Below are 12,089 nucleotides of genomic sequence, written 5' to 3'. Positions count from 1 at the left end.
CCCTAATCTGCCATGGGCCCCTGTACCGCCTCCTCATGCTGCTGCCAGGTCCACAGTGTCTCATGGGTCCCTGTACGGCCTCCCATTGCTGCTGTCTCCATCGCCACACTCTGCCATGTGCCACTTTCAGGTCTCCTCACACACTGCTGGTGTGTTCCATTTTTTGTCATAGGGTGCTGGCAGATTACGGGCCTCCCATAGCTGCTGCCAGGCCCCTAATCTGCCATGGGCCCCTGTACCGCCTCCTCATGCTGCTGCCAGGTCCACAGTGTGTCATGCCATGTGCCACTTTCAGGTCTCCTCACACTGCTGGTGTGTTCCATTTTGTCATAGAGTGCTGGCAGATTACGGGCCTCCCATTGCTGCTGCCAGGCCCCTAATCTGCCATGGGCCCCTGTACCGCCTCCTCATGCTGCTGCCAGGTCCACAGTGTCTCATGGGTCCCTGTACGGCCTCCCATTGCTGCTGTCTCCATCGCCACACTCTGCCATGTGCCACTTTCAGGTCTCCTCACACACTGCTGGTGTGTTCCATTTTTTGTCATAGGGTGCTGGCAGATTACGGGCCTCCCATAGCTGCTGCCAGGCCCCTAATCTGCCATGGGCCCCTGTACCGCCTCCTCATGCTGCTGCCAGGTCCAGAGTCTCTCATGGGTCCCTGTACGGCCTCCCATTGCTGCTGTCTCCATCGCCACACTCTGCCATGTGCCACTTTCAGGTCTCCTCACACACTGCTGGTGTGTTCCATTTTTTGTCATAGGGTGCTGGCAGATTACGGGCCTCCCATAGCTGCTGCCAGGCCACTAATCTGCCATGGGCCCCTGTACCGCCTCCTCATGCTGCTGCCAGGTCCACAGTGTGTCATGCCATGTGCCACTTTCAGGTCTCCTCACACTGCTGGTGTGTTCCATTTTGTCATAGAGTGCTGGCAGATTACGGGCCTCCCATTGCTGCTGCCAGGCCCCTAATCTGCCATGGGCCCCTGTACCGCCTCCTCATGCTGCTGCCAGGTCCACAGTGTCTCATGGGTCCCTGTACGGCCTCCCATTGCTGCTGTCTCCATCGCCACACTCTGCCATGTGCCACTTTCAGGTCTCCTCACACACTGCTGGTGTGTTCCATTTTTTGTCATAGGGTGCTGGCAGATTACGGGCCTCCCATAGCTGCTGCCAGGCCCCTAATCTGCCATGGGCCCCTGTACCGCCTCCTCATGCTGCTGCCAGGTCCACAGTGTGTCATGCCATGTGCCACTTTCAGGTCTCCTCACACTGCTGGTGTGTTCCATTTTGTCATAGAGTGCTGGCAGATTACGGGCCTCCCATTGCTGCTGCCAGGCCCCTAATCTGCCATGGGCCCCTGTACCGCCTCCTCATGCTGCTGCCAGGTCCACAGTGTCTCATGGGTCCCTGTACGGCCTCCCATTGCTGCTGTCTCCATCGCCACACTCTGCCATGTGCCACTTTCAGGTCTCCTCACACACTGCTGGTGTGTTCCATTTTTTGTCATAGGGTGCTGGCAGATTACGGGCCTCCCATAGCTGCTGCCAGGCCCCTAATCTGCCATGGGCCCCTGTACCGCCTCCTCATGCTGCTGCCAGGTCCACAGTGTCTCATGGGTCCCTGTACGGCCTCCCATTGCTGCTGTCTCCATCGCCACACTCTGCCATGTGCCACTTTCAGGTCTCCTCACACACTGCTGGTGTGTTCCATTTTTTGTCATAGGGTGCTGGCAGATTACGGGCCTCCCATAGCTGCTGCCAGGCCCCTAATCTGCCATGGGCCCCTGTACCGCCTCCTCATGCTGCTGCCAGGTCCACAGTGTGTCATGCCATGTGCCACTTTCAGGTCTCCTCACACTGCTGGTGTGTTCCATTTTGTCATAGAGTGCTGGCAGATTACGGGCCTCCCATTGCTGCTGCCAGGCCCCTAATCTGCCATGGGCCCCTGTACCGCCTCCTCATGCTGCTGCCAGGTCCACAGTGTCTCATGGGTCCCTGTACGGCCTCCCATTGCTGCTGTCTCCATCGCCACACTCTGCCATGTGCCACTTTCAGGTCTCCTCACACACTGCTGGTGTGTTCCATTTTTTGTCATAGGGTGCTGGCAGATTACGGGCCTCCCATAGCTGCTGCCAGGCCCCTAATCTGCCATGGGCCCCTGTACCGCCTCCTCATGCTGCTGCCAGGTCCAGAGTCTCTCATGGGTCCCTGTACGGCCTCCCATTGCTGCTGTCTCCATCGCCACACTCTGCCATGTGCCACTTTCAGGTCTCCTCACACACTGCTGGTGTGTTCCATTTTTTGTCATAGGGTGCTGGCAGATTACGGGCCTCCCATAGCTGCTGCCAGGCCACTAATCTGCCATGGGCCCCTGTACCGCCTCCTCATGCTGCTGCCAGGTCCACAGTGTGTCATGCCATGTGCCACTTTCAGGTCTCCTCACACTGCTGGTGTGTTCCATTTTGTCATAGAGTGCTGGCAGATTACGGGCCTCCCATTGCTGCTGCCAGGCCCCTAATCTGCCATGGGCCCCTGTACCGCCTCCTCATGCTGCTGCCAGGTCCACAGTGTCTCATGGGTCCCTGTACGGCCTCCCATTGCTGCTGTCTCCATCGCCACACTCTGCCATGTGCCACTTTCAGGTCTCCTCACACACTGCTGGTGTGTTCCATTTTTTGTCATAGGGTGCTGGCAGATTACGGGCCTCCCATTGCTGCTGCCAGGCCCGTAATCTGCCATGGGCCCCTGTACCGCCTCCTCATGCTGCTGCCAGGTCCAGAGTCTCTCATGGGTCCCTGTACGGCCTACCATTGCTGCTGTCTCCATCGCCACACTCTGCCATGTGCCACTTTCAGGTCTCCTCACACATTGCTGGTGTGTTCCATTTTTTGTCATAGGGTGCTGGCAGATTACGGGCCTCCCATTGCTGCTGCCAGGCCCGTAATCTGCCGTGGGCCTCTGTACCGCCTCTTCATGCTGCTGCCAGGTCCAGAGTGTCTCATGGGTCCCTGTACGGCCTCCCATTGCTGCTGTCTCCATCGCCACACTCTGCCATGTGCCACTTTCAGGTCTCCTCACACTGCTGGTGTGTTCCATTTTTTGTCATAGGGTGCTGGCAGATTACGGGCCTCCCATTGCTGCTGCCAGGCCCCTAATCTGCCATGGGCCCCTGTACCGCCTCCTCATGCTGCTGCCAGGTCCACAGTGTGTCATGCCATGTGCCACTTTCAGGTCTCCTCACACTGCTGGTGTGTTCCATTTTGTCATAGAGTGCTGGCAGATTACGGGCCTCCCATTGCTGCTGCCAGGCCCCTAATCTGCCATGGGCCCCTGTACCGCGTCCTCATGCTGCTGCCAGGTCCAGAGTCTCTCATGGGTCCCTGTACGGCCTCCCATTGCTGCTGTCTCCATCGCCACACTCTGCCATGTGCCACTTTCAGGTCTCCTCACACACTGCTGGTGTGTTCCATTTTTTGTCATAGGGTGCTGGCAGATTACGGGCCTCCCATAGCTGCTGCCAGGCCCCTAATCTGCCATGGGCCCCTGTACCGCCTCCTCATGCTGCTGCCAGGTCCACAGTGTGTCATGCCATGTGCCACTTTCAGGTCTCCTCACACTGCTGGTGTGTTCCATTTTGTCATAGAGTGCTGGCAGATTACGGGCCTCCCATTGCTGCTGCCAGGCCCCTAATCTGCCATGGGCCCCTGTACCGCCTCCTCATGCTGCTGCCAGGTCCACAGTGTCTCATGGGTCCCTGTACGGCCTCCCATTGCTGCTGTCTCCATCGCCACACTCTGCCATGTGCCACTTTCAGTTCTCCTCACACTGCTGGTGTGTTCCATTTTTTGTCATAGGGTGCTGGCAGATTACGGGCCTCCCATTGCTGCTGCCAGGCCCCTAATCTGCCATGGGCCCCCGTACCGCCTCCTCATGCTGCTGCCAGGTCCAGAGTCTCTCATGGATCCCTGTACGGCCTCCCATTGCTGCTGTCTCCATCGCCACACTCTGCCATGTGCCCCTTTCATGTCTCCTCACACTGCTGGTGTGTTCCATTTTTTGTCATAGGGTGCTGGCAGATTACGGGCCTCCCATTGCTGCTGCCAGGCCCCTAATCTGCCATGGGCCCCTGTACCGCCTCCTCCTCCCCATTGCTGCTGCAGCAGCCAGGCGAAGAAGTAGTGGCGAGGAGAGTGGCTCGGTAGCCGGTCTAGAGACAGGTCTGTCTCCTGACCCACACGCAGCCGAGGGGGCTAGTAGTGTGGCGGAGACCCTAATTGATGATGATGAGGCTGATCGCACTTGGCAGCCTCGTCGTCATCAGGCTATTGCTTCCGCATCATCAGGAGAAGAGGGTGGCAGCTTGGCAGCGAGCAAAACAGTCGGTGGGTTGCCCAGGAGGCAGCAGTGTCAGTGGAGGCAAACGGCCACGGAGTAGAGCACAAGCTCCACTGCAGCCTACCACCACGGCCAGTAGTGGTGCCGGTGTGCACAGAGGAAGTAGCAGTCAGCCAGTGAGGAGTAGCGGGGGCAAAGTTTCCTACTCGGCAGTGTGGCAATTTTTCGTCAAGCCGCCCGAGGAAGTAAACTTAGCCGTATGTCGACTATGTGGCCAGAAAGTCAAGCGTGGCCAGGGGGCCCATGTTGGGACTACAGCGTTGCGTCAGCATATGCAGCGTCGCCATTCGGTGGCCAGGGAAAACCGTGATAAAGATACGGCGGTTCTGCCTGCCCCAGCCCAGGGTTCCATTTTGTCATAGGGTGCTGGCAGATTACGGGCCTCCCATTGCTGCTGCCAGGCCTTAATCTGCCATGGGCCCCTGTACCGCCTCCTCATGCTGCTGCCAGGTCCACAGTGTCTCATGGGTCCCTGTACCGCCTCCCATTGCTGCTGTCTCCATCGCCACACTCTGCCATGTGCCACTTTCAGGTCTCCTCACACTGCTGGTGGGTTTCCATTTTGTCATAGGGTGCTGTATGGCCTCCCATTGCTGCTGCCAGGCCCGTAATCTGCCGTGGGCCCCCGTACCGACTCCTCATGCTGCTGCCAGGCCCGTAATCTGTCATGGGCCCCTGTTGTCGCTTGTTGGCATATTCCGCTCGTTCAGATGCTCCTTCTCCTGCTACTCCTCTTCACGGATTCCGTCAGCAGTCTTTCTTGGAATCCGTTTCCAAGAGACAACAGTTTGCGAGCACGCACCCGACGGTGCAGAAGCTGAACGTCCTCCTGTCCAAGTTGCTGCTGCCAGGCTCGTAATCTGTCATGCGCCCCTGTACCGCCTCCTCATGCTGCTGCCAGGTCCAGAGTGTGTCATGGGCCCCTGTACCGACTCCTCATGCTGCTGCCAGGCCCGTAATCTGTCATGGGCCCCTGTACCGCCTCCTCATGCTGCTGCCAGGTCCAGAGTGTGTCATGGGTCCCTGTACGGCCTCCCATTGCTGCTGCCAGGCCCGTAATCTGCCATGGGCCCCCGTACCGCCTCCTCATGCTGCTGCCAGGTCCAGAGTGTCTCATGGGTCCCTGTACGGCCTCCCATTGCTGCTGTCTCCATCGCCACACTCTGCCATGTGCCACTTTCAGGTCTCCTCACACTGCTGGTGGGTTCCATTTTGTCATAGGGTGCTGTATGGCCTCCCATTGCTGCTGCCTCCACCGCCACACTGTGGCTCCACACTCTGGTTTTGGCCCCGTGACTGCCCAAATGAGTGAAGTGTGCGGTGATTCTAAGATCGACGGCACTCATCTGCATGTCATACTGACTGATAGTATTATTTCTCTTCCCCAGCAGACTCCAAGGGCATTTAAATTAAAGGTACAGTGCATATAAAGGCTCTCTGAAGCCTAGAAACACCCTTTTATAAGTTAAATTCGCAGCGAATATATTCGACTCGAATCAAAATTTTTTCACGAATTCGCCGAATCAGTCGAATCGAATTTTTGAATAATTCGTTCATCTCTAATTTTAATGCATACATCTAGTACAAATAAAATAAGAATACTATACTTTACCTTTTGCAGTGATATACTTAAGCATATATTAATGAACTTCCTATTTCAGGTGTTTGATGGAAGAAAACCAACTGGAGGGAAACTAGAGGTAAAGGTTAGGTTAAGGGAGCCTCTCAATGGTCAAGACCTTCAAACAGTGACAGAGAAGTGGCTGTGGTGTGGACCCTGTTACAAGGAAGGTAATGGCATCTGGCTGATGAGACTTTCTTGCTCAGTTGGGTAAAGAATTTGTTGGCATTCTAAAACTGAACTCCTTCAGGTGTGAGGGAGCTACAAGTCATGTCGCATGTGTTTTCATGGTGCAGCTGAAAACTCACATCTTCCACACAAGAATAGTGGTGGTCAAATATCAATTTCAGTTTTGTTCAAGATTGTAACAACTTCAATCTTTGGAGCTGATGGCAGGCTGCTTTGATCCATATGGATGTTTTTGTGATTGGAGTCTGGTTAAAACTGCTAGAAAATTGTCAGGTGCATGACCATAAATGGCCAATTTGATGCACATTGCAACTCTACAAGGATTTTTCACTTGTCATCAGAGTACTCCTTAGCTCTGCCAGTTGAGGCAGTGTCCTTTGCCTTACAAACCCTATAGTCACATCGTGCTTTAGACCAGAATGTGGCTGCAGTCACCCAGTTTCCTTGCTGTTCCTGACTGCAGAGGCCATAAGCACACTACTGCTTCTTTCCTTGTAGAGTCCTTAGAGACAGGCATGTCACTGGTTTCAGTAGCCATTTCCTACTCTGATTTTGGGTCACTTTAGTCTTTCCCTGACTATCTTTGAGGAATTGCTATTGCCTATTTCAACTCTTATTCATGTAGTACATACTACTCTACATTTAGAGGCTTAGCCTGCTGTCCCCAGTCGGGGGTCCTCCAGAGCTCCGGTAGCTGCAAGGATCTTTCCATTACACCCTTTCTCGAGGTATTTCTCTATGAAGACTAAAAGCACCTTGATGGACCCTGGACACCTCTTAAGCACTTACTGGATTTGCTCCCCTTTGAGAAGGATTTTGCAAAACAATGGTCTACTCCCACTGTGCATCTGCCTGTCACCCATCTTAACCAAAAACAAAACCCTAGGTCAGTAGAGAGCATCCTTATTTTCAATGTTTCTGCCAACCATAGTTAGAATCCCTCTTTAAGACCCAGTTCTCATTGGAAGACCCTGTCCTTTGCCCTGTTCTCTCTGTGACCTTAAAGCCTCATTCACATGGGACATATAAATCCTGTGTGCTTTCTGGGGCATGTACCCGCACATTGGGAGCAGCAACTGTCTGTGCACCTGCTGTGTCCCAATTGACAGCAATGGGTCTGCCTGCAAGGGGATGCATGGAACCCCTGTGCGTCCCCATGAGGGAATACACGGCCCTCACATGGGGCATGGATTCATATTCCCATGTGAATGACACCTGATTTGTCCAACTGGTAAAATGGTCTAAATCCCTGGAGATCTCACAACTGCAGCAGCGGATCTCTTCCTGACTGAGCATGTGGAGCAGCTTTACGCTTCAGCTATTATGGCCAGCTTGTCTCCCATGTGTACCTGTTGTCCATACAAATGTTCAGAGCACTCTGATTAAAGGAGCGCCTGGTCTGCAAGGGACAACATCCCTTCAGTCATTAAGAATATCACTGGAGGCAGGGCCTTTGCCTGGCTGGTGATGGTCCATCCATCTCTGACTACAGTCACAGCCCACCTCAAAGTTTCATGTTGATTTCAACCATTCTAGGGTTAGTGAGCTTAGAGCCTCATTTGGTCCCAATTGGTCCCAGGTTGGCCCTAATCAGTTCCCTATTGGGATGGCGTAATGTCCACAGTATGATCAGCTTACAGAAGTGGTGCACATATGAAAAGAAGTTCACTCCCTTCATTGTAAAGGGAATGATCGGCACCTGCTCATGAGATTTAGAATATCTCTGCAATAACCTTCTGATGCTGGCCAGCCCTCAAAGGGCAGGTTGTTCTCTGTCACAAGAGGCGTTCAAAGCGTTCAGAACATTTGTACTGTGTGTGGCCACCCTGTGACAGAGCAGGGAAATGATCATCTTTGTAAAGATTATTATTTTGTTCCCTAATGCCTGAGCCCAATGAAACATTCACATTTCAATGTCATAAAGGAACTGAAAATTCACAGGGTTCTGCAGTATTTGTAAAGCCCACATTTGCCCCCTTTTCAGCCGAGTACTACTTTCACCTGCTTTATAACATTCTGCTGCTGCTGAAATCTGACAGATTAACCAAATAGCATTTGGTGCTCTGATCTAGCAGGTTCACGTTGTGCCCAATGGATATCTTGCCCACTTGAAACAATGACTTGCTTGGATCAGGAAGGACTGTAACATTCTTCATATGTTATTTCTGCTGCTTTACATTTGCTCGTGTATACAAACTGGGGATGTGCTGTAGACCTCGGCAATTGTGGATTCACCCATGTTTTATCAATGGGATCCTGCAATACAGTACAGACAGTGATGATTGTTGTTCTAGAAAACATAACAGCCTGTACAAGCCTAGTGGAACAAGAGAATAAATCATTTGGAAAGTTGATCATTCCAGATTCCTGCTTCACAATATCGGTGCTAAAGGTAGATTAGGCTGATGGCCCTTTTACACGTATCTGTTCCATTGCCGTGTGCTACCACACACGTACATGTGCAATGTGTTAAAGCAGCCCATTCTTTGGAATGGATTGGAAACAAAATAAAAGCAAGACTTGCACTTTTTTTGTTGTTTTTCTTTTTTTTTGGATGAGGAGCGCCAAATGCACTGCATGTGTGTTGTGGTGCTCTGCAGTGCTGGTCCTTGGAACCTACTGGATTTTGGTGTCTTTCTAAATGAAGGCACCACACTGAGTTCTGTGCATTACCAAAATGCAGAAGTGTAAAGGGGGCCTTGAGGAAAGCTTTGGATGAGTTGCTGAGTCACAGACTCTAGGAACTTTAGTGCCACCACTAGCCTGGTGAAAGTACGCAGCCATTGAAATCATCTGTTCTGTATACTTTTTCCAGGTTAGTGACTCAGAAAGAATTGAAGCCAATGGATAAATGACACCCAGACAACTTACATTCTACATAGAAGGAAGTCAACAGTGGCAGACTTATTTCTCTGCCTTGTTCACACAGGGTGTACTGTACGGTACAAGTGTACACCATGTTTACCAGCACAGGGTTGTACAGGTGTTCCATGCACCCCCCCCCTTACAGACAGCTCCATCAATGTCTATTGGGACACAGTGGCTACACTGACAAGCCATTGTGTCTTAATATGACAGCCATGTTGGTGCCGGTGCATGTCCCCAAACTCACACTGTCTGCGTTCAGGGACACGGACCTGCAAACTATAGCACACCCTCTGTGAGCAAAGCGTTCCTATTGAAAGCTCATTCCTGGAACACTGACATTTATGTGGGGTATTATTTCTGTGCAAGATTTTTGCAATTATTTTCTTCAGTTGTGGATCTGGCAGGTTTTTTCTTGTTGTTAAGCATATCTGTTTGCTTCAGCTTTGCTTGTGGTTTAAAAACAAACTTGCATGCTTTTTTCAGTAATGATTTCCTGCACAGATTACAGATTGCCCAGGCGTGCGTTTACATTCTGCACAAGTCCCTGTACTGTAGGTTATGTCACACAGAATTTATAACCGCAGCTGTGTGGATTTGTCATTTCAGGGCATAAGTTTGCATATCGTACATAACATTGCATGTGTTTGTAAATGATTTATCCCCCACTGTCAGGTTTTGTGTTCCATAGCACACACTAAGTTGCTAAGCTGCCCATTTACCTGCAGTTCTAGCCCCCCAGACATTTCCTTCTTGGAGAAAGGGGTCACCTACAGTGATTTGACCTTTTGTGTGATCCAGACAATTGACAGGTATAGGTCTATATAATGCAGGTGACCATAAACAACCTGTATTGATACACTTCCATCCTTTGTACTACTGCATATTCTATCATATCCACATAATTTCCGACTGGATAGCTATTGGAAACTAAAGCCGGCCATACATGGATTGAAACTTGGCTGGTTTAGCAGGGACTGGCCGAATTTCTATCCATGTTTGGGTACCCTGGTTGCACAGAAGTGATGTATCAATCGACTTGCGTACAACCAGCCTGTTGTGTTTTTCCCAAACGATTAATGCCACCGGCTATAGCCAGCAACATTAATCACTGTGTTCTGCCGGCTGGGATGGCTCCTTGCCGGCAGAACACAATAGAAAGGTGGGAGGGGTGAATTGAGCAATTTTCTTTTCTTCACCCATGGTGGAAGGAAAGAAAATTGCATAATCTATGGCCTGCTTTAGGCTGGTGGTGACCCATACATTCATAGATTGAAGGTCATTGTACATGTAGGGGCACCATTAGGCCGGATTCCAGGCCTCTGCTTATAAATATTCCTTTGAAGAGCTGTGTGCACAGCAAGCTTTTATAAAACAATTACAGTTGTCATCTTGCTTAAAGGAGCTTTTTTATAGCAATAAATCACCTTCCAAAGCCTGTTCAGGTTAAACCCTGAATTCTATAGATGTGCTGGTTGTCGCTTTAAAGAGCTGCATTCATGCTTTCAGCAAGCTTCATGCCTGCTACCTGTTGATCTGACAGAAATTGTGTGAGCTGATACAGGAATACTCTGTGCTGTAATCAGTTACATTTTTTTCAGGTCTTTGTGGACTACAGAACACTCCCTCTTTCCAGTTTTTGGAGAAGAGATTTGGAGGAGTTCTGTAGTTATGTGACCACAATGCTCCATAGATACACTACACTGGGGTTCATTTACTAAAGGCAAATAGACTGTGCACTTTGCAAGTATAGTTGCTGCAGAACTTATAAATGAGGGGAAGCTTTACTTTGCAAAGAATACCCAATCACATGCATAGAAAATTGGAAAAAAAAACTGAATTTTTTTCTTGGACATTATTGGATGATGGAAGTCAGGAAGGAAGTCCTTGCATGTGATTGGGTATTCCTTGCAAAGTGAAGCTTCCCCTCATTTACCAAGCTCTGGAGCAACTTCACTTGCAGAATGCAGTCTGTTTGTCTTTAGTAAATCAACCCCACTGTGTTAATGCTGTCACCCTGTAACAGGAAGTGTGTTACTGGCAGGATCACTGGGTGAAAATAAAAAAAATATTTGGAAAACAAAACTAGAACAACTTTGGACTGGAAAGATGTAATCTATTTGTGTTTGGGCTTACATACACTTTAACTTCCACATACTGGTGAAAAAGGGTGCTTGTAAAGCTATAGGAAAGCTTCTCAGCCAGTTTACAGCTTTGTAAATGCTTCCTTTACATTCTGCCATTCAGACTAGTGTTTCCAAAGACTTGCTTACAGGAACCATTCCCAAAAGAGTACATTTGGTGGCAAAAAAATCAAACGACAGCAGCTGCTTTTCCCATAGTGTAAGTCATTACTTCCATCTTCTGATTACTTTTAAATAAATAGAGACCTAAAGTTGCACTAGACAGGATTTTGTGAAATCTTTACTGCTGCTGGAACGCTGCTTAGGAATAGTGCAGCCAATGACTTGGCACTTGCCAGAGCACGCCTGTTCCCACTCAGCAGCAAATTTTCAGTGACAGATGGAGTGATCATAGAAGCACTTATGCAGGCCATACATGGGTCAAAGTCAGAACAAATATTCTTTAGAAAATCTGAAATTTCGTATGTTTTGTAAATCGATGATGCCACCACTGATTTCAAAATTCAACCAACTAAGCCTTCAATTTCACATTGCTACAGAAAATAATTTTCATGGCCAAGAATTTTCTTTTCTTTCCAGGTCACAGCTTATGCTTGTCTCTCTTTCAGTTCTATTTCTCACACTATTCTCCCATCATTGATTAGAAATTCATCAATTTCTCAAAAAATTTCCAACATACCCGATCACTCAAATTCGATGGTCGCATAAAAACCGGCCATTTTTGTGGCCCACTAATGGTGCGAAATTCAAACCAAAATTCTTAGAAAAGATTTTCTAAAGAAAATTCTTTCGGAATTCGACCCGTGGACGGCCGGTTTTGTGCTATGAGAAGGCTCAGCACTGCATGACTCATCTGGCAGGAGGAGGTCTGCTTCTAT

The 12,089-nt window shown here is 50.1% G+C and overlaps 1 protein-coding gene across 1 annotated transcript in view; it reads left to right on the top strand.

The window, feature by feature from the left end:
- The window catches only part of LOC149456862 (coiled-coil and C2 domain-containing protein 1B-like), a 45,459-nt gene extending 36,727 nt beyond the window's left edge, over positions 1 to 8,732 (top strand). Inside the window, exon 10 of the mRNA XM_089684487.1 lies at positions 6,054 to 8,732. The gene's annotated coding sequence lies outside the window, so the exon portion shown is untranslated. The remainder of the gene's footprint in view (positions 1 to 6,053) is intronic.
- The last annotated feature ends 3,357 nt before the right edge of the window (positions 8,733 to 12,089 follow it).

Source organism: Staurois parvus, unplaced genomic scaffold (assembly GCF_062004578.1).
Source record: "Staurois parvus isolate SC_StPar_1 unplaced genomic scaffold, SC_StPar_1.0 ptg000347l, whole genome shotgun sequence".
NCBI lineage: Eukaryota > Metazoa > Chordata > Amphibia > Anura > Ranidae > Staurois > Staurois parvus.
Note: the sequence above shows the minus strand (reverse complement) of the source record. Positions and strands in the feature narration are given on the sequence as shown.